The sequence below is a fragment of the Strix aluco genome, chromosome 5 (assembly GCF_031877795.1).
Source record: "Strix aluco isolate bStrAlu1 chromosome 5, bStrAlu1.hap1, whole genome shotgun sequence".
Classification (NCBI taxonomy): Eukaryota; Metazoa; Chordata; class Aves; order Strigiformes; family Strigidae; genus Strix; species Strix aluco.
Genome location: NC_133935.1, coordinates 20,109,966 through 20,132,969, shown reverse-complemented (window position 1 = coordinate 20,132,969; position 23,004 = coordinate 20,109,966). Strand labels below are relative to the sequence as shown.

At 39.6% G+C, this 23,004-nt stretch overlaps 1 protein-coding gene across 6 annotated transcripts in view; it reads left to right on the top strand.

Moving 5' to 3' along the window:
- Positions 1-23,004, top strand: part of EPS8 (EGFR pathway substrate 8, signaling adaptor) — a 141,465-nt gene that overhangs the window by 35,659 nt on the left and 82,802 nt on the right. For 5 of the 6 annotated variants that reach the window (XM_074826289.1, XM_074826290.1, XM_074826293.1 and 2 more), the window contains exon 2: positions 383-527. The exons of the other annotated variant lie outside the window; for it this stretch is intronic. The gene's annotated coding sequence lies outside the window, so the exon portion shown is untranslated. The remainder of the gene's footprint in view (positions 1-382; positions 528-23,004) is intronic. 6 annotated transcript variants of the gene reach the window in all.

Here is a 23,004-nt window from a genome sequence, read left to right as displayed (position 1 = left end):
TGCACGCTTGTTCCCTTTGGGTTTGCAGCCTTCTCAGCTCTGCTGAGACTGTCAGGTCCATGGCTCTGTAAACTCCTCATCCACCCTTGAAGAGGGATCCAGCCCCAAACTGTACTTGAAAGCAGGGTTTAGGATGGAGGTTGCCTAGGTATCCTGACTATGAGGTTCTCATTAGCTGTACAGAGGAGTTCTTTTTGATATTACTGGTATCTAGAAAGTTCACATTTGACAGTAGGGGATGAACTTCAGTCAGAAATGTACTTTTCTTTCTCATGCAATAAAGGGAATCACATTTTAGGAAGTCAGTACTTAGCAAGTCTAACTGATTGTGTAATGCACAGTGGAATTGCAAAGCTGAACCTGTTTCTCTTCTATTTTTCAGTGATTTGTCCTGTTGGGCAACTGGCTTCTGAGTGACCCTGGAGACATGCCAGCCACTTGAGCTGAATCAAGCAGTGGCAGGGACAGCAGCTACCAGGTCTGAAGTTTTAATCCTAGGCACGTGGCATTAGCAGAAGTGGTCACTGGTGAGTTTTATGTAAATGCAGCTCCTCTCTCTCTCTCTTTCTCTCTCTCTCTTTAACAGCTGGCACCTTTTTGCAAACTGTAAGTTTCTTGGTGCAAAGACTCACCTGTCTTACATGTTTTTCCCAGGGGGTGACTGATGAGTTTAGAGAAAATGAGTGATCCAGGTTACCAGCTAATCTTAGAAATCCTTACTATTTGTTTGTATGTTTATGGATTATTTTTTTCGTTCCCTCTGAATGAGTAACATCCTGGTGAGGCCAAACTTCAAATCTGTAGCAGTTGGTGTGTTGTACTAGAGGCATCAGCATGCCTTTCTTATCAGAGGAGGTTTCATACCCTCTGCCTTAGCGCTTCATAGCCTGGGAATACAATCTGTGGGGCTCTGATAACAGAAGTAGTGACTGACTGCTGTCAGCATGAGGATGATTAAAAATGCATATGCCTGTGTGTGCGTGTGCTTGTTCACTCCCTTTCCAGCTGAATAGAAAATGAAACTCCCTGAAGCCTTTTATGTAAGTGCATGGGTTTGGGTTTTTTTCCTGTTTAAGTCTCTGTGTGGCTGTGTGCAGAAAAACTTCATCCACAGCTTCCTTTTGAAAATACTTTGTAAAGAAAAGAGCGTGCTTGTTTTGACCTCCGAAGTGTGATCCTGTCTTCAGTTCAATACTAGACACCCTCTCTGCAAAAGATAATAGCTAGCAATTTTTTTTTTTTTTGAGGGGAAGGTAGTTTCCAGTCAGTTTCTCCCATCTGTGATTTTCCTTGATAAAACAATGGCAATCTGCTTCTTCCAACAGCTGAAATGCTGTGATTCTTTGACAGCAAATGTGTGGAGTGCTGCCTTGCACCTTGTAACACCCTGTTTTATTTAAGGCTCTGTCATGCTGGGCTGATTGCTGTCTTCCCAGGAGTGTTGCACCAAGGAATTATTGATGAGATGCAGCCTGGTCTGCAAAGCACACGTTCACTATTAAAAACAACACATGTGCCCTTAGCTATTGCTAGTCATTCAAACATCTCTGTGAAATTTGGGGAAAGTAGCCTCTCTGTACATGGACATAGTCCCATTAAAACATTGGTATGGTACAGCTCAGCGTCAGATACTGAATATCCCGGGCTCTTGTCTGACTCTTCCAGGTCTTTACCATGTTGTTAAGAGTGCTTGTTGTAATATTTGGACAAAAACCTGGAGGTCAGTGCCATACTGAGCTGTACGTGCTAACTTGATTAGCAATGGAGTTGTAAAATTACTCTGGCCTGAAAAATTACGAGGATAATTCTGGCTCTATGCTGGAGGAGGCAAAGGCAGAACAGTACATTATTTGAAGGTCCAGTAGTCTCTTAAACCAGGCTAAACTAAGTAGGTTTTAATTAAGGGAAATTTTGGGAAAACAAATTTGGTGCTATTATGAAGTATCCATTGTTTTTTTGCAAGTTGGAAGATACCTGTCCTTAAGTTCTCCTCATTCACATTACTGCTGCTCTTCCCACTTCAGTTCAAGTGTAACAGCTGTTGTCTTGAGAACTGCTGAAGATAGACCCAGTTTCTTTATCCTGCTCAAGAACTCTGAACCCCAGCGCTTAAATAATAGAACAACTTTAGTGCTAACTCCAGCAGCTTCGGAGGAGAAAGGTTTTAAAATTGTTGCAATTGATTTTCTAGGTGCTTAGAAACAGAAAGCAAGGTAGTAATTGAAGTGGTGTTTTTTTATTTAAAATCGTTATTGCTTTGGTAGCTGCACTTTTTTTCACCAGTTAGCATTTTCAACTATTAGAAGTTAGAGACCACAGATTTTCTAGAAGCCTAATAATCTTGTGTAGATAAAATTACTCTCTTGCAGTGGCAGCATGTCTGTACCTTGGTCAGGATGGTCCCAAATTTAAGACTAGTTGCTGTCTGTCATATCTTTGGTCCCAGTCTGGCTCACAAGCTTGAATGCCAGCGTGGGGAAGAAGGCAAAAACCTTTGCTCCCCTGTAGCATGGGTGGGAAAGCATCTCCATGTGGAGAGACTTCTTTTGAAACCCAAGATCATCAGGAAAGTACATTGAAAATTCACTGCACAAATAAAGATTGAGTCAGCCAACACCTGCTTATCATGTCAAGTAGTGATTACACCATGACGTAAATCACCTTGTGCTATACATCCAATTTGATGGGTTTGCCTATGGCTGCACTTAAGAAACATGTGTGAGCTCAAATATAGGGTTTTTATCTATTTCTGAGAGTGCTGTAGTAATAGAACATAGAGCTTCAAGCACAGGATATGTGGAGTGTCCTACTCTTATGGTTAGATGACGTTTGGTACTTTGCTTTCAATCCTGCTCTATTGCTTTTTGCTACCTGCAAATGCAGTGTGCTCTTCTGAAACTGCAGTTTGAATCTTTATCTGTAACCTGAATTTTATCACACTTTTTTTTAATCGATCCTTTTCTTTTTTTGCATTTCTAGCTCTTCTTAATTATAGGCATCTTTTGGTGTCAGATCAGTATTTCACCAAAGTGACTGGCTAATACAACTATTGTAGAATCAGGTAAATGAACCTCCTGCCCCAGATGTTTACATTGCTGGGATGCTGAAACACAGAAGTTGCAAACCATCATAAGCCTTCAAATGATTAATGGTCAGCTATCAATGATTATTTTGAAACTTAAGAAAAATGTTAGCTTAAACAGTTGATATAAACAAACCACTACTTTGTTAGCATATGTTTTGCTTAGATCCATGGAATCACTGAAGCTAAATGGGTGTTTCTGGTGGTTTCACCGCAGCAAAATTTAGTTTAATTTACTTCTTGATGAGAGTAAATGGGTCTTAACCTTTGAGACTTTGTGTTATCTGCTCCAGTCACCTGTGTTTTCCATTTAAAAAATAAAATTCCTTGGAACCATTGGGTTCTTTCAATCCTGCACTTCAGAATGCGTGGTTACCCTGTCTTTTAAATCCTGAAGATATGTAGGGCATTCTCATATCAAGACCTGGCTGCTCAGATGGGAGATTTTCTTTTAAAAAAAATAGAGAAATCTGTGCATTTTGAGTACTGCCATTGCATGTGGTGTGGCTGCTGATGCCCACGTGCCCCGCTCTGCAGGCGAAGGATCAGTGTCATGAATAAGAGCCGCGTTGCTTGCTGAGTGTTGACAGCTTGTCATTACAGACAGTGTTTTTTCCTCCTGGCTTGTAGTTGCAAAGGTTTTGAAATGATCATAATCTCTTTTCTCAGGTGACTTGAGGAAGCATTGGGGTTTGTTCTTTCCATATTCAGGGAGTGAAGAGACACTGCTTTTCGTTTGTGCTGAGTTTACAATTATTTTACTGTCTCGGTTGGATTTTTCTTAACATATCCAAAATCGTTAAGCTCCCACAGAGTGAAAGAGGGTGTGAAGAAAAAGGAGCAGTGAGGGGAGAGGAAGGAAGAAGTGGTAGTTAAACAGGCTGGGGTTTTTCTTGGTTTTAGGTAGGGTGTTTATTTTAGCGCAGCTATTCCTGGTACGTAGGGAAGGGTGCGGGAAAGGTGGGGTGATGGTGGGTTTGTGTAAGAGAGTATAGCATTTGCTCAGCCATGTGGCAGGAAGGAATTGTACATCAATGAGTTCTTCTCTGTCCTTTTAACTGGGGCTATAGAATTTTTTTTGTTTAATGCGTAAGTATGGCCATTCTCTTCTCTGGGCATGCATGCAGGGCTGCTGAAAATTAAATTAGTAAATGGGATCCAATGACATAAAAACAAACCCGATCAAACAAGCCCTCTGTAGGGTGCAGGCAGAGAGCACCCTTCATCCTCTGTCATCAGAGGAACAGGGCTGTTTGAATTGGCTTCCACCTTTGTTTTGAGAGGTTGCTGTGGTGATGAATAATCTTTGCGGAGGGTGTGTGAGCAAGAGTGCGCATGTGCCTTGGTCCTGCATATAAAACAATGCTGCTGAGCTCATGGCTTTTCACCCCCACATCAGAGCATATCCTGGCAATGTTTGGCTGCTCCCCAAAATGAGAAAATGAGTTAAATAACAAAACTGTTGTCTTAGAGCTAGTTATTGAGGTGGTATTAATCTACTGATCACTTCCTCACATTGCTTTCATACCAGGTAGCTGGAGACTGCGTGATGGCAAAGCAGTAGCTTTTTTCCATTGCATGGAAGGGGAGTTGCAGGGTAGCTGATACGCCTTATTTGCACAAGCTTATGACACCTGAGCTTTGTCTTGTTACCTGGGCTTAAGGAAGGATAGTAGGTAGAGAAATAGACTGACAAAGGTAGTCTGTAGAAGAAAGAGGGAAATGCTATTATCTGAGAGGGCTTTCTTTTTTTTTTTTTTTCCTTACCATTGCAAAGATTGCATTTTCTGTACTGAGGAAAAAACCTGGGGACCTGTCTGTGGGTTAGTATTGTTTCTTTTTACTCTACATTTATCAATAAATATTAGAACAAATTATTATTAAATTTACTGCAGCTTGAAATAGATGAGTATGTTTTTCATACTAACATACAAAAATCTGATATAACAACTGCATATTGATACAAAAATCTGTGAAAATTAGAATATGTGTATGAATATTCCACGTGAGGCTTACGTGCTTTCCTTGTGAAGTAGTACTGGTACAAGTATAGTTCGATGGTACAGTTGTCTGAAGAAGTTATATCACTTCTAGGTAAAGAATTGCCTTCAAGAAAGTCTTGGGAACTTTATTTGTTTCTCCCCTGCTATAGAAAACCCTAGCAGGGGTTGACAAGAATGAATTGCCACCTGAGGCAGCTCAGGGAAAATATTCTTCCCTGCATATTACCCTTGTTCCTAATGTTTGTGAAGCTGCCCCATATGTAACTTGTAGGAAGTACTCTGGGAAAAACTAAGTCACTTGGAGATAATCCAGTGGCCGTGACAAATACAGTGAAGTTTAAAATGTCGACTTTTGCTGCATAATTCCTGGAAAAAAAAAAAGGTGTGAATTACTCAGTTCTGTGTCAGCTCCCCATCTCTGCAGAGACCATCATAATTGGTGGTTTCATTTGTGAGGCTATGTACTTTGAAGGTTGTCTTGTTCTTGACTGCAGCCATACTGAAGGATCAAAGAGGAAGATGAAAACATTTTAAAAGCAGTAAGGCCGCTCGCAGTATTTAAAGTGAAGGTGGCAAAGGCAGAGTGCATGGCCCCCTTGTACGATCGATGGGATTTCTTGCAGAGTCAGAGCAGTTGGGGAAATAACCTCCTCTCCCTCCAGCAGTTTTTGAGGCTTGTCATCTTGAAGTTTTCCCCAGCACAATTTAAACATTCTGTCAGCTCCTTTCAGTGGCTCACTTAGTTAAAATCACTTTCAGTAAGGAGTATTTAATTATGTCTTCTAATACCTTATTCAGGCTTCCCCCCTGGATTTTTGAGAATCTAGAGAATGCTGCTAATAGAGTGGAGCCAGCATTTGCAGGAATAAATTAATAGCAGTACCGTAGCTGTGCTTTTCACATCTGACACTTTTTCTCCAAGGTTAACACCGCACCTCCTATACTTCTTCAAATTCATTTGTTCTGTTTCAGTTCAGTCTTTTGAAATATTTTGTGATGAATGAGTTCACTTTACAAGCCAGTGATCACCAGCAGCTGTTCATAGTCATGCTTTAAATTTAATCCATCTGTCAGTGGGCTCTTTAAAGTGTGAGTTTCACGTTGTCAGGAGACCTGATGACACCAGAACAGTGTCTGGGTGCTGTTTGCCAAAAAGAAAAGAAAAAATAAAAATGAAGTGTGCTTGGATGGGCTCTGGGATACCCTTGCAGTTTCATCTGTAGAGCTGTGATTTAGCCTGCTGAGAGGAAAGCAAAGTGGCTACAAGCAGTACTTTTGCACTGACATGCACATAGGCATTCAGATATAGGCTGAAATTAGGAGGTGACCTGCAGTAGGTTTTGTAGAAACCATATGCAGTGCTTACTGCTTGTTTTTTTAATCTGACCCTTGGATGAATCTCATCACCAGCTCTTTTACATTTTTTGGTTGTAGCATTGGAGCAAATTAATGTTCTTCAGAGGATGAGCTGAAGAGGAAAAGATGTGGCTTATTCAAATCAGCAAAAGAAGACAACACTGCTTTTTTTTCCTCAGTACACATGCATAATTTCTTATTTTCATTTGTAACTAGAGGAGGATGAAATGTGTCTGCTGAGGCTGTTTTGCAAACTGCATTTAAGACAACATTTGAGAACAACAAATGGTCATTTGCTGACTGTGTTAATTGTTCGCATAATTTTATCTGAAAGCTTCATTCTGTAATGTGCTCTGTAAATTACATGCTGGATGTGGAAACCAGCTGATTCATGGCCTGCAGTCCATTGGTCTTATCCACAGGTAACTTCTCATGTTTTCCTTCTCCCCAGTTTGTTCCTCACCAAGACTTTTGTGGGGAGGACTGAGCTTGTGCTGGAATGTGTGTATAGCTCTATGGAAAAGCATTTCTTACCAGCAGAATCTTATTCACTAGAGTACTGCATGTTTACCTAAGTATGCAATTTTCATTATATCATTTCACTTTAGGAAAGAAAACATTCCTTGGAGAAACAGAGCAATGGTACAGCCTCCTTTGCCACTGCAAAACTCTTATTTTTGTAGTAGGAGGGCCATATTTTATTTCTAGGCTCCATCATGGTCTCCAACTGCAGAGACTACCCTTTGTCTGTGGTCAGATAAATGTTTTGGCAGCCTGAGACAGCAGAAGACCTCACACAGTGGGTGAAATCCGTCTGTGTTCCACTCACTTTTGCTGTTGCAATCTGCAAGTATCACTGCTCAACAGTGCAGCTGCATTGCTGCTGCATTCCTAGTGCAGTGCCAAGCCAGAACTTTAATTGACTCTAAATTCAGTGCTGGCAGAAGCATAGAGAAGGGGAAAAACCCCCAACAAAACAGAACACACAGACTGGCTTTCTGAGCTTGTCTTATGTGTCAGTTGAAGCTAGTACAGTGTCTTTGAAATGAAGCATCCGTTGTCATATAGTAAAAGAAGAACCTCTTAGCTTTTCTTTAACATATAGAAAGCAGCACTGTGTATACCAGAGCCTGTTATTGCTGTGTACCTGTATTTTTAATGGACACTCATTAATGTTTTCCGCATGGAGATGGTGAGAATTGCACATCTAGTGAAGAGATTGATTGATGTTGGCTTGCGTTAAGAAAATATGGCTGACAGAAGGAATCAATACGCACTCTTTTTTTCCCTAGAGTGCATTGTTTTTCCTGCACGTGTTTAATCAGGGGACTTAGCAGGGGAATGCCATTGCTTAATAGCTGACAGTATCTTTTTATCTTCCTTTAAAATACTTAATAGCGTTAAAATACAGTTATTAAGATCTGGCACTCATTTGAATGCCCACTTGGGACTTTGGATTATAAACATGCAGTATCTGTAAATTAGCTGCAGACACAAAGTATTTGGTCCTTCACCGATTAACCTAACAAGCAGTAAAAGCTGCGTACCAGTGAGCATGTGAAACGCCTTGTTCTGCAAACCCATAGACAAATGTGTCCCTCCTTGCTGGGAGCGCTCAGACCTCTGAAAACTGCTGGATTCTGATTTCAAGTTTGCAAATTTCACAAGTTGGGCCTGAACGGAGGGATTTGGCAGGAGAGGTAAAAGAAAAACTCTTCTTTCCCTTCCTGCATAGAGAAATGGAGGCCAACGTGGAAAGCACACTGAAAGGGACAAGCTTCCCACCTCAGGAGGAGCCGTGTGGTGCGACATCTCTGTGAAGAAGCTCGGGGGGTGTCTGTGCACGGCATCAGCCCGCTCAGCTCCCACATCCTTCTCCAAGATCAGTGTGAACAGACAGGGTGTATGCCAAGCCCACTGCTGCATGGGTTTTTGAAGAGGCAACATCAATATCTAAGAGGATTATGAATTAAATTCTCAATACCTTGTCTAGACTGTACTGATCATTAAGGATGAAATGATTAATTTTTAAAACTAGGTTCTTTGGCTTTTACAACTGTTTTTAAAAATCAGCTTTTTGTCACTATGGTGTGCTTTAAGTAGAAAAGCTGATTGGTGTTTGGGTACTTTGTATCTTTAGTTTCTGACTTGAAACTAAATGAATAATGTATTTTGTGAATATCTGTGACTGAATACAGGTTTAATGTTTATATCACCGAGATAAATTCGTAGCATGAGCAGTATGATTAGTGCTGTGTAAAATTTTAAATTTTTTCTGATTTGTATTTTCATGAGTAGTTGTGAGTAACATTCTAGTATCTGGTTTAATTTTTATGAGGTGTGCACAGATATCTTGTTCCTGGAAATGCAGAACAGGGTAAGGAACAGACAGCGCTGACTGAAGAGTTTTGTAATCTCTGTTATTCACTGCAATTCTTGATGAGGGTTTGAAACTGTAATGATTGAGCCAATAAGTATGTGATAGCAAAACATTTTGAAATTGCTAGCAGCCCAGTTGTCACGTAGTGTATTTTAGTAGGTAATCCCATGTTGGCATTATTGCAGTTCCTCAGTTTATATTGTAGCTATTATAGCAGAAGCTGAAATACTCTTTGCTATCATTTGGAGATGGAAATTTCTTCCATTTTATTTACTTATTTAGAAATTCTACATGATACATCTGTTCATGTATAGAAAATGTAAAACTATGAAAATGTTTACTATAATATATTGTTGTGAACACTTTTACCTACAAGACTTCTTCTTAATGCAGCCTAGGTTATAAACAGGAGAGTTTACTTTTTTTGAAATTCCTTTCAGTGAGTGAGGTGGAATACAGCCTGCTGTAAGCCATGCAGAATTTCTTACTGTCTCCTACTGCTTCTGGGAAGATTTGTTTAGAGGGAAAGGTAAAAGGCTGCTCTGTGCTATTTACTCATAGACAGTATTCCCTAAAAGAACTATGTAGTAGTAGGCTATGTAACCAAATAGATCAGTCATGTAGTAGCAATGAGCTAAAGGCTACATTTGATTCCAAATGTAAGTATCCAAAATGTACTTAATTACCAAATTTATTTAACTGGAGCCAATTTGCTTTCATCTCCTTCATAGCCAAACGTTACTGTGATAAAGTTGTACTGTGTGAAATTTCACTGGGCCATGTGACATTTACTGTTTTGGTGGCATGCCTGCTTTGGGTGTGCAGAATAGCCACTGCAGATTGCCACTTCACTGAAATTCTCAACAGCCACCTAAATATCTAGCTGTAGCTGTTCGTGCTTCTGATAATGTGTATGTGATTATTAAAGAGACCCAGAACTGTGTCTATGTCCTCTATACCTACCATCTGTTTTCTTGTATTTGTGGGCAGTACGTGTTGAGTAACTAGGTTGCTGCCTTAGGAATTATCTGTTGTTTTCTTTTAAGGAGAGGAACGCACGCTTGTCATAGTGTTGTGCTGCTTGCTGTTGGTTTCCTCTTTGCAGTTGCTCACTCAAATGCATGTACTAGTCAATAAGAGAGGGCATGGGTGGCTGAATCCTACTCTGCAATTTCAAGGAATAGCCGCTTTCCTGCTGGCATAATTTACATTTCACTCCTCAATTGCTCTACAGTTAGGTCAAGGCAGAACTGCCATGCTGGCTTTTGTGGCACAGGCTGCTTGTTTGAAGCTGGGTATGTGGTAAGGCATCGTACTTATTATCAAGCTCCTAATATCCATCTGCTTTCATATCTGTCAGTGTCCTTTCTGCAGCTTAATCAAGAGCCCTTGCTAGCATACCATAGCTCTGACGAAGGTCAGGCAACACATGCCTTGTGTAACATACAGGGCTGCAATCTATGTTGTCTTCTGTGGCTAAATAGCATTTCAGGCAAAGAGGAGACTGCTGTGCTACTTTCTTGGTAGACTTGATTGCTGATAAATAGGGATCTGATTCAGCTGACAGCTTACACAGTATTATGTTCCTATCAAAATGGGTTGAGTAGGGTTATGTGCTCCCCTGGGAGCTTCAGGAACCTGTGAACTTTGGCACCTGCCTGTTTGGAGGAAGGTGCAATTAGTTGCAACTAATAATTCCTATGATAGAGGTGAAGTGCAGAAAAATATGCTCTGTATAGCAAATAAGGAAATGCAAATTCCTTCTGTCAAAAGGAAGCGTAAAGTTCAGCAGACTGGCAAGACGTTGATACACCTGTACAGTTTTATAGCATTGAACTGCAAGCAGCAGTTGAAGGTTTCAGTTTTTAAAGAGGAAAGGTATCATTCTTCAGTTTTCATGCCGATTCCTCTGCGGAGTGAGGAAGGAACTTTGTCTGTCTAAAAATCTTAGTGAAGGTCACAAAGATCACCTGCTTTATGTTGTGGTCAACCATGGGGCATTGGCTTCTAACAGATATGAAATATTAAAGGAAATGGATCAAACACATAAGTCATTATGGTTCTATATTGCAAAGATGGGCTCGCTTTTTCTTACTTCTTGTCCCATTGCTTTTCTCATTTAAATAAAGGTGTTGATTTTTCCTTCTTGTGTAAATTAATTTTTCTTATCGTTCTTACAAATCTTTTCTGTATGCTTAAAAAAAAAATAAATTTCTTCTACAGCTGTTTGTTTCTCATGCTTCTTGTTTGGAGAAGAGAAGGTCCAAAGAAATTCAGACCAGAACTCTTTATTTATTATTGTTACTTGTTGTCTTAAAAACACAATAAAGTGGGGAAAAAAGGCTTCCCTCCATGAGACCATTCAGAAAAGCAGTGTCTCATTTTAAACTAGTTCATTGCTTAATGGATTGTATTATTTGGAAAAAAAAAAAATTGAAAAATCTTCCTCTGTGCTGTCACTGAAGGTGGTTAGTGTGATACTGCTCATTGTCATTCACAAGGATGTATTTTTTTTTTCCCATCACTTAAACAAACATGCTTTTTAAATTCATTATCTATATGGAAAATATGGTCAGTCAAGCAGCTGTAAGCTACAGTGCCCTTTCCCTACTCCCTTCCCCCCGTTAGTTCCACCTTTCTGTATTTCTCAGTGCTCCATCTGCATGTGTGTGAGGGATCACTTTCTCTGCTCTCTCTTCACTGGGCTTACTTCCATTCTTTGCTGGCAAAGAAACTCCCGTTATTGAACCAGAAAAATTTTTCAGGTGCTGTTTATAACTTATTTTAGAGATTAGGTTTGCTCCCATAGGTGATTGTAAATGGGAGGAGTTGCTGAAATCTGTTGCTATTCTGATGCTCCAGTTTTGGTTTGAACAGCTGCTGACTGCTCTGGGCTTTTCCTCAAAATTACGCAGTTGAGCTCACTTCCCAGGTGTTTTTAACCAGCCCTTTAGTCTCCTGACTTAGTACCTGAGACCTGGGTGGCCTGGCGAAACAAAGCTTTGGGGGTGTGTGTGTCCTGTCTGACTTTCTGTTGCATCAAGGATATATGCCTGTTGCTTGTTCTGAATTGTTCTGTGGTCAGGTGTTATGTTGTTGGACTAAGAGCATGACAGTGTGCCATCAATAGAAGATGTGAGATGAACTTTGGGGTGTACACAGGAACCTGTAAGAATGGTATTGAATTATATACTGCTCCTAATGCTCACAAAAATCTCTGTAGAAAACCCCTTTGACAAGTTTGATAGGGATTGAATAGACGCAGTTGAAATGTTATGAGGTTCTGGCATAATACATTAGTGATTTTATGTGCTTGATTTTCATTATTAATGGTGTTCCAAAATATATGCATTGAGATTTTTCAGAGTAGGCTGGAAAACGTAATCCTGCAAGTAGCATTAATGTCAGTAGGAATTCTCGCTGCTCTCTGTTCTGCTTTGTAAACTTTGATTATTTTTTTTCTTTATTCTTTGAAGTTGAATGCTTAAAATATGGCAGTAAGTAAGCAAGTGTACCTCTTAAGAGTCCTTATTGTTTGTGATATCACAACATAATAAAATTGACCTTGGTCCTAGGGGCTCTGAAAAGGTTTGTAATAATTGTCTAGATGTTTACCTTGTAAAGCTGCCTTCTTTGCACTGATATGCAGCGATCTAGTGTTTTGTTGGTAGTAAATTCATGATTCCTTTGGTTGAACTACTATGAGTAGCCATACTTTCATCTTTTTCTTCCCTTTTACAATGATATTCACCGTTGTAAAATTGTAATGCAATGGATAGATGTTGCACAGAAACATGCTCACTATTTACTTAATAAAGAAAAGAATTCTTGGTTAACGCCCTTGGAAAACTCAATGAGGAACTTCATTCAAAACTTAACTCATAAAGAAGATGACGTATCTTTGTCTATATGCAAAGTTATCTATCATTTAGGGAAGAAGTAAAGAGGCACCTTGAGTGTCAGTACTGCCTGACTGTGGCTCAAAATATTTTTTTTGAGGTGGAGCTTTGAAAGAATGTATTATTAACTATGAAAGAATGTGTTATTTGCTATTTGAGGATTTTAATAATTTCGATTGTCATTTGTTAAAATATATAACAAAGTTAGTGTGTGCTGTACAACATTGAGAAATCTTAGACTGTTGACACTTTGAGCATTTATAGCTTATCAGCAGTGAAGTGTCTTGTAAAAGAAGATTTTTGTGAGAATTTAAAGCATTAATATCACCTATACTTTGTTAGACCTTCAGAATCTGATTCCTCTGAGATGATAAAAGTATGATTATCACAGCAATCTTAGTCTTCATCTGAAGTTATTTTCCCAACAGCAAACTACAAGGTTTGCACACTTTTGTTTTATTTTGTTGATAAAGTAGTGTCCAGGTTGATTTTTAGCTGTATGTACACAGTCCTAATCCTAAGAATTTCCTTTCTAAGGGTTAGGATTTTGTCCCAAAAGTTATGAAGCATGTTGCTTCTAACAACTTTCAGCATATAGTTAAGGCTTAGAGGCAATGTGTGGACTTGCAAGCAGATGCTGCGGTAGAAGACTTACATTTTTGAGTTTTGTATTGAAGGAAAGAACTTGGCTTAAATCTGATCTGGATTTTTTTGTTTGTTTGTTTTACTGATGGATATATTATTTGTAATCAAACTGAAATTTTTTTTGAATAGTGAAGAATCATTTGGTTTGAGTGCTGTACTAAAATAAAATAATGTTTCCAAACTAAATTTCACCCTGAATTGTCATAACCATTGAGAGGAGCTCCAATGCCAGCCTGTGGTGAGAGGCAAGAACATTCCTGGTTTTAGAGGTTGGGAAAAGGAGTCATTAGTGAGGGTCCACAGTGAATCCAGCTAAAGGCAAGAATGAGACGTATCTTTCTTGAGACATTATTTTCTTTACAGAAGATAACGTGTTTTAGGGATGATGCGTGCAAGTGGGACTGGCAGACCTCCAAGGTGGCAAGGAGTTGTAGTGTTGGCTCTGGTCTAGGAGAAGTCCTGAAGTGATGCCTGCAATTTGTTGAGCTGTGCCCACAGCATGTATGATGCTTGCTGCTGTTGCAGGAGCAGCTTCTCTTTCAGTTTAGAGCAAATCAAGTATCAGCGGTACCAAGCAGGAAGGAGGAACGTGCAGCGCCTTTTCTCTGAGGGCTTTTCTGTTAGCCTAACAGATTATTCAAATGTTTTCCCATTGACTTAGTGCAGTCACTGGTTTCAGCTGTAACCTTTAAGTAGAACTTTAGTCTGTCAGTAAATACTGAAGATAGTTGTGAATTTGGGAGGAGGGAAGAGGAGCTCTTTTTAAGAGGTTATATGGAGCTATGTTCCATGGCCCTACTGGGACTGGGGAAGGATGGAGGTAAGACAACACGCCATTTGGAAAGGAGCATAATGTCAGTTTGGATGACTGTGGGACCGGATCAGACCCTGTCCCTTGTGCAGTGCCTGCAAGTCCCTACAGTGGCTTTCTGTATGCAGTCGTTGGTTCCCTCTCGTTACTGTCTGTGGGTGTTACTGCACTCATGGCAGAATGCAAATCCTACATAAGGAGTTGGGAGATAGTGTGGTAGAACTTTTTCCTGTAGAAAAAGGAAAAGGAGCAATATACTCCAAATGCAGCCCCTCTCCCCAGAACAGGGGGAGCAGGAGAGGTGTGTGGGGGCACAGGCGTCACATGTCCGATATGGGGTCTGGTCTCTCAACCCAAAACCCCAAGTAGTTTTCACTCTTCCCTTCTGTTTCAGTGGATATTGGTAAACAGCTGTGACCCATGCGGATAATGCCTAGGGAGCTCTGTATTGGTTTTCATTTTGCTGTGTCCATGGAAATGATAAAGATGACTTTGAGATCAGGAATTTCTTGGCAGCTTAATTAAAGGTCCTGTTGACTTCTACCCATGACTGCCTTTCACCCATCCCTATGGCAGTACTTGGAAAAAACCTTTTGCCAGCTGCTATCTACATTTTTAATTTGAGCTGAGATAAAAACCCAACTATTTCTCTCACGCTATTATGTATAACACTGGTGATGCAGAGAGTTTTGCACCTACCCAGGCTTCCTAAATCTCCCACAGGCAACTGGGTGGGCACGAGGGTGGTGATTCGGGGTGGCCCGCCAATGCCCAGGGCTCAGCTGGTTGTTTCTGCCTATTGCCTGTTCCTGGCTCTTAATGATATCATTTGGGAAGAAGAACAAGAACTTAAAACTAGGAAGAGAGCAGCTACGCATCCCATAGAGACAAGGAGGGGCTTGTGGTCCTAGAGCAAGAAATACATTTCAGTGGATCCAGGTACATTTGCTCTTAATTTTCTCTTTATTGTTTATGTTGTAAGCTTTGCCTCTTTTCTTATTTCCTAACTGGAAATGGTTGAATTAAGGTACTTATCAATACATTCTTGAGCAATATGAAAGGCCTAAGTCCAAGATAACTTATGACACCTTGTTCAACCTATATCTTGCTGTATTCCAACAATAAAAACTTTTTCCAGAATGTATGAAACACTGTACTCTGATCTTGTGAACTGCAGAGACAGGGTTATGGCTGGTCCGCCTATCTATAATTATGGTATCTTTGGCTCCGTCATTTTCATAGCGAGAAAGCTGAAAATCATGGTGGGTTTGGTTTTGATTTTTTTTTTTTTATATTCTCTTGCTGACCTGAACTTTTTAGGACTGTTTCGTGTAGTGTATCCTTTACTGTTTGCAGTGGAGGAAACATGGGTGTTAATTTGATAAAGCTACCAACTATTGCTTTTTTCTCACACAACTGATTTGCCAGAGAGGACGGGAAAAAAGGGTGCCACAGGATGGGAGAAAAATCATACTGGAGTTTTGAGCAGTGGTAGGTTAGGTTCAGTTTGGTAGCTGTATGACTGGGCAGTTCAGAGGTTGAGTTTTGCAGAGTCCCTTTGTGCTCTGTGGTTGGCATCACAGGACAGTGACTCACCAATGTAAATGTTGGACCACACCTATGTTGTCACCATCTTTGGTCCTGCTGGGGATGAAGAGAGGAGGAAGTTGAGTCCCAGTGCTAGGCTGTTTGCTCGGAAAGGAGGACTGTAGGGCAGTGAGACAGAGAGGGATGCTCCCAAGTACCCGCTCCCCTTTTCCTAGGAGGGGAGGTGGCAAATAGGGCAGAAACCGCTCACCATCTGGAATCAACCCGTGAAAAATCAGTGGAGCCACACCGAACTGAACTGCAGTATTACTCCACTGTTTTGGTATTAGCCCTTTTAATTGCACTTTATTTTTTTTTCTTAGTTTTTTTCCCCAAAGCACAAAATCCTGCATTTCGACCAGTTTGGCGTCTCAGTTCATTTTCTAGAAGCAGTCATTTCATCCTTTGGGTGTCAGTGTGTTGGTGGATATTAGTGTTTGACCTTCAGAGTTAGTAATCTAATTAATGGGTGGGTTCACCACGTAGTCTGTGTTTGACCAAATTGGTAAGAAATAACTTTGTGAATACTAATGATGCTAAGTACAGACTGCTTGAAGTCCTAGCGCTTGCAGAAGCAGATGCAACTTTTTTCCTCTCTCATGTTCAGCCAGCCCCAGGAATGAACACTGTGATTCAGCGTAAGTGGCTTTTTGCTCAAACTCCTTATACTCAAAAACTTGTTCAAACTACACAGGAGAGACTTGAAAACCTCCCCCCTTTGTTTCACAGTCTGCTTTTCATGATGCATTATTTTTTAATAGTTGATGTGACATTTCAGAAGATACTGTTGTAGAATGATGTGTCTCAGTAGATCCTGTATTGGTATTTGGAGAACATTATTAAAGTTTGAAATCTGAATTAAAAACCCAGTGATACTGAAGTTTGAGGTTTTAATAGAAGTAGTGAAGTTTATATTAATAGGAAATGTTTTAAAGATACAAATTGTGTTTTGCACTTTAGGTTGAATCCTACTGTAGTTTATTATAACCTTATTTTTTTCTTAAAATTTGTAAATTGGCCTGAATGTCCTCCAGAATTGGGGGGAAAAAACTGCTTAGTCATCTTACCCTGATGTTGGTACTTTTGGTTTATCTTGCACAGTTCAGTATGTTAATATTGATGCTTTAATATTTTATCTTACAATATTTGTGTTCATAGTTTAAAAGAGTATTAATATTTTAACATATCAGGAAATCTATTAAATTGTAAACAACCCTACTTGATATTCTTGAGAGGGTTTTTAGAAATTGTCAATGTATATTTAAAATGCCTTGAATGTGTAACAGCTATGTGCTGTGCATATTGAATCACATTAAAGGATTCCCAGTTGCAGCCCCCCTGTGTCTGAGTGCCTTTCGACATGAATTCAGAGTACTAGTTATGCATAGACTACAGCAGCTTGGTGAGCGGTGGTGACTGCTTCAGATGCAACACTGATGGCTCTCCTATTTCTGGATTTATTCTATCCCTCAATTCCCTTCTCCACAGCATGCAACCTCTCCCTCCTCCTTTCCTGAAAAAGTCAATGTCAGCTCTCTATTTTTAAAATACTATATATTTTCCTTTAGTGCAAAGGAGGCATGCTAGAGTTCATCAGACTTAACTAAAACAAAGTTACTTTTTACAGCAGTGTTTTTAATTACTTTGCTTTAGAAAGAGAACTTTGGTTTATTTTAGTGTGTGTATTTATTTACTGTTCACCGCTAAAGCTCTTACTGAGCTTCCAAAGACAAGCTGTGAACATGAGCTAAGGGGATGCTTTCAAGTAGCTAAATCATAATTGGGGAACTGAACATGTGGAAAAGTGACACTCTTTTTTTTTTTTTTTTTTCCCCTCTTTCTGAAAAATGACTTTTTTCCTTCTTGTTACTATGCTTTGTGTTCTGGGATTTACATTGGTATATGGCATTTGAAGAATGCTTGCTTCAAACTCATGAAGTTTTAATTCCTTTCAATAAGTAATTAGAGTGAAGCCGAAAAAGGTAGGATTTAACAATTTGATCTATTTTTATGTTTTTCAATCACAAAACACAGAGGAAGGAAGTTATTGGATAATAGCAGTTATGAGTCTGTGAGAGTTTAATATGCTCCTGAAGATGCTTTGGAGTGGGTATACAATAGGGATGCTAGTCCCTATTTTGCTTCCTCCTTACAAGCATTTTTGTTTCAAACCATTTTGTTTATAAGGATTACAAAAGCACTCCTACTATCAAAATGTACAAGGCACTAGGATGCACCAGAATAAGTGTCAGTGTTTAGATACTCACCAAGAACAAATCAGGTACCATTTTAGCATTTTAGTGCATCTTTATAGTTACCTATCTTCTGTCACTACTAGTTAAGTGCTTGTTTTAATAAAAGGGCTGTAATTGACATTCGTTTACTTTTATTCCAAAGTATCTCACTGTACTATAGTTTCTGATTTTATTTAAATATAATACTTTATAAATTTACACAGTATTTACAGAGATTATTTTACAGTATCCTGCATGGATTTTTGTACAGATTCATTGGTTTAACAGCCCTCTAAAACTGAGTGATTATAGTACATTTTAAGCTGATGCTGCCATCCATCTGCTCCCGCTTAGTCCTTAAAAAATCTGCTCTGTCAAAGGTATGAGCAGTTTCAGCTCTGCCATAATCAATTTCTACCTGCCTGAGTTTTTTCAGGTGGCTTGCCTGTATCTAAATCCATGTAGTTAGTAACTCACAACACAAAATATCGAGAGTACATAGCATTGGCTGGAGTCTTAAGCTACAAGTTGATATAAAAAGAGAAAACCAATGGTAAGGGAGACATTTGGTGATTACACTGGCTAATTATTTGAGCTTAGAGACAAATCTTTCATGATGGGCCCTGATTATGTTCTGGCTTAGCAGAGTTGGTTTGTACTGAAATAGAGGAGGGATGAATGAGGGATGCGAAGCAATGAAACGGGGCTTTGCCTCTTCCCTGTGAGCTAACGCTCCCAGCTGGGGCCAGGTTGGACTCTTCAGTGCTCATAGATCTCCCCTTTGGTGTCCTTCAGTTTGTCAGTTCTATTCACAATTTAAGGAGAGCAAGGCTAGTGGAAACTGTCAATGAAAGTGCAGGACTACAGGCAAAATGAAGAGCACTGAGGAAATCTGACTTGCAGCAGCCTCTCCAGGAGTAGGATTGAGTGTCTTATGAATAAGTTTTCAACCTTAATGGGTTTCTTGTTTTAAATGCTTTTTAAAATATATATCAGTGTACTGGTTTTCCAGTCACCCATTCTCTTCTCAGGAAAAACAGGGTATGCAAATTTTAGTTGCGATGAAAGAGGCATGGAGAAACAAAACTAAAAGCACCCTTTCTCCTCAGAGAGCTTCCTCTTTTTTATCTCTTTTTTTTTTTTTTTTTTTTCTTCTCTTTGCTTGTAAAAAGAAACAGAAGATCTGTCTTCAGAAGGAGAGACCTCCTTTCAGCACAGTATCGAAGTGTAGGGGGCTGTTAATCACTTATGCATTTTGAATTAGAAGAAAAAAAAAAATCAGTCCGGTTATTCACTTCTGTAATCAGTCAGGGAGATAACACCCACTCGCAATTCTCAGAGTTTTGTTTCTGTTTTTATCCAAATCAGGAGGGAGGAAAAAGTATTATAAATTGGTGACAGCTTTAATGCACAGATGTGAATACTTTAGTAACAATCATGTCATATAAATCCCAGACACCTGTCCAAACATCAGGGTTAGCCTAGGAAAAATATTGTTATTTATTTTGCCTGAGTTGTTAACATCTACTAAAATCTCTGTTTGCAGCTGAGCTTAAATGTATTTTAATTCTGTTTGTACTAACAACTGCTTGAAAAATCCAGAACTATCACACTGCTTATGAATTAGGACACATAGTTTTTTAACTTTTTAAACAGAAATACAAAATGAGAACATGGTAGCAGATCAGTGGATTTGTTAAATGGAGAAACTGCCCATCCAGAGCTGAAGCTCTTTTGAGAGTCTGTTCCCAGTGATGTGGGGTGAGGGGGCCTGTAAACATTCAGCAATCACTTCTCCAAACCAGTCACTTTGGCATGAAAGAATTACATTTGCTGAAGTTTTCCTGTTTCAAGACTGAAAATGCTTACATGAAACCTTTAAACAGCCAAGAGCATGTTGTGGTTTTTTTGTTGGGTTTTTGGTTTTTTTTTTCTCCAGGGGGTACAGAGGAAGCTTTAGCTTTGATGCCTGCTAGCAGCAGCTCTTGCAGTTTGCACGTCAGCCATACAGTCTGTGTGTCGTCTTCTCCCTGCCCCTTGCAGGGATGCTGTGCCTGCTCGGGAGGAGGCATTTGAGAGACTGGTCCCTAATGTGATTCCCGAGAATGGGTTAGTGGAACTTCAGGAAAAGCTGCGTTTACCAGCTGCATTTACTGTTGCATTTCCCGAAACAGCATGTGTAGCTACAGGTTAAGATGCCTAGCCAGCACAAGCAGCAACAACATAGCAGTGTTGGTACAGTGATGCCCAGGCATTGCTACTTTTAGGGTTGGACCAAAAAATGTCAGTGTGCTGCTTGTGGATGGATGGACTCATGTGAGAGGTGTTTAATGTTTTTTTTTCATTGTACCGTATGCATGTGATCCAAGCTGAGGCCATGCACAAACACAAAACCCAATTGTACAGTAGGTTGGTTTAGCAGGTAGAGAAATGTCAGCGCTTGCCAGGTTATACTTACCAAGCCCAAACAAGGAAACGAGTAATGAATTTAAGGGAACATCTGCTGATAGACTCTGAAAGTTTACTTCAGTCTTCCACTTGAGTCGTAAGAACTGGTAAAAAAAAATACTTCTTGCTGATTCCTTGTGAAACAAGAGAGCACCATATGCTACTACTAGATTGTCAGGGTTGTAAAAGGACATTTTTCCAATACCAGCCTGACACTTGCCTGCTGACTGAGAGCACGTGCTTGCAAAGTCTTGTGAGAGAAAGTAAAGCATGGAGAGAAATCGTCTATGTCCTGTGATAGAAGATGTTCTGCACTCCGTGATTCAGGAGGTGTAAAAGAAGCCAGTTGTAAAATGTTTCAGAGAGGTGGAATATGGCAGCCCAGGCTAATGAAGCTGCAGTTGGTGTGAGGCCTCAGATGACCAGGGATAATCCCAAACCTGTCCTGGCAGGGATAGTAGAAGTGGTTTTCTTGCACTTTGAAACAGTGAAATGGCGATACATTTTGCTGCCATGGCAGTTTCTCACTAAAGTATCCGTTTATTTTAAACCAAATGTCATCATATGAATATAATGAAAATAAGTTGCTATAAATGTTTCTGAGGTGCAAATGTTTGGAGCATATGCGTATGTGAGCGTATGTTGCACAGGTGGTACCCCTATGTATTAACAGAGAAGTGTTAAAAAACAGAATTTCTCCTGTACCAAAATGATGTGTCCTAGGCCTGTGATTGCATCAAGATGACTGCAAGCCTGCAGTCATACCACCTGCCTCTTAGTACCTTTCCTGAGATACATCCTCACATTGCACATCTCTGAGCAGCTCCAACATCTGCCTTTATTATCAGGGTGAAGAAGGATGTAGCAATAGTAATAAATAAGTGCAGGAAGGTGAACCAGTGGGAGAAGCCTTCCCTCTTCTCCCCAGAGCTACCTCAGCTTGCCAGTGAGCACTGTCAGGTTTCGGTCCTGGACCAGAGAGAGCTTTTCTGAGCCCCAGGGTGCAATGGCTGTGGAGCTACTGAACTCATGATAGCTGTGCTGATGTTCATCTGATAAGGACCCAGCCTTTTATGCCAGGTTAAGTTGAACAGCATTTAATTCTTACAGAAGCTTGGCATAACTAAAAGGCTTGGAAGCTTGAGTCATAAAAAGCCATGAATTTGAGAGAAGTTGATTTAGTTTATTTTATTGTGTGCCAAAAACTCTATTTAAAGATGCAAAAGAAAAGAGAGCAAGTTCCTCTAATCTTCTTTGGCACCATCTTAAGACTCTTTCAATGTAAGGAAAATATTTTGTTGATGTCAACCATCCTCTTAAATCCGAAATATGGAAGGAATGGAAAGATCTATCAGTAATGACATGGATCTTTTAGTGGATCTGTTTCTGTTCTTTGCCCTAAGTTTTTGACTTGTTCTTTGTGACATGAAATGACATATTACAAGCACGTACATTGTTACCAGCACAAATTAAGTGGTTTAGCAATGCTTTTTTAGAAGAGATAATGCCTACTAATTCAGTCTCTGTGTCTGTTCATTAAGGTGAGCAGTTTATTGAAGTCTTTACTACTTCATTGAGGCTTTTTTTTTTTTTTTTAAAGAAAAAAATATGGAAGATAAAACCAATGTGGCAGAACTTCTTAGCTAAAAGAGTAAAATACTATTTGGCTTCTTTATAAGAAATTTCAGGCTTGATAAAATTATTTTTGGCTGGGTTTCTGAATGGCAGTGTGACACAATAGCAACACTGATTTTTGACTGAGATATTAAGATGCAGGTACTTCCAGATGGAAAAACAGTATGTGCTATATTTGATTTAAGAAAAATGGTTAGCTCTCAGGAGCTTCAAGTCAGATAATGGCAGACAAAATACATCACCATTATTTTGTTGTGAGTCATTGGAAGCTCTGGAAGCAGGTCTTGGGTTATTTTTGTTTCTTCTTTCAGAGGCTTCCTTACCTCTTTGACTTCAAAGTTCCAAAAAACAGGCACTGTTACTAGTTACTTACTCTAAGTAGTCAAAATATACTCCAAAATACTTAAAAACCTCACTTTCAAGCAGATGTTTCCTCTCCCAGTGTTTCGTAATGGTTTCTAAAAAGTGGTAGCTTGCAAGTTTGGATGTTGAGAACTTCAGTCATTTACTAACCTGTGGAATAAAATTTAGTCATATTCTGGTAGTATCATAAATAAAAATAGTTTTTCTGATCTATATTCTTGATTGAAATGATGAGCTGGTATTTATGTGTAATATGTGTATGTTGTATTTTATTCTATGTACTATACCTGCAGCCTACACACGCGACATTGAACTGTGGCAGAGGAAACCGCTTGTTAAATCTTTTATACCAATGCACTTGCTTACTGATTTGTTGCTCTAGTTTTCCCCCTTTAGAACTGCTTGCATCTGTAGCATTTTACGAAGAAAAACTGCAGTGCCCTTGAATCTGGAAAGTGCTTGTTTAAAAGTAGCTTTACGAGGCTGGAGTTTCTATTTGGCTCTGGATTAAACATTTCCCAATGTGGTAGACGGATCTCCTTTCCTGAGCATTTTCACATC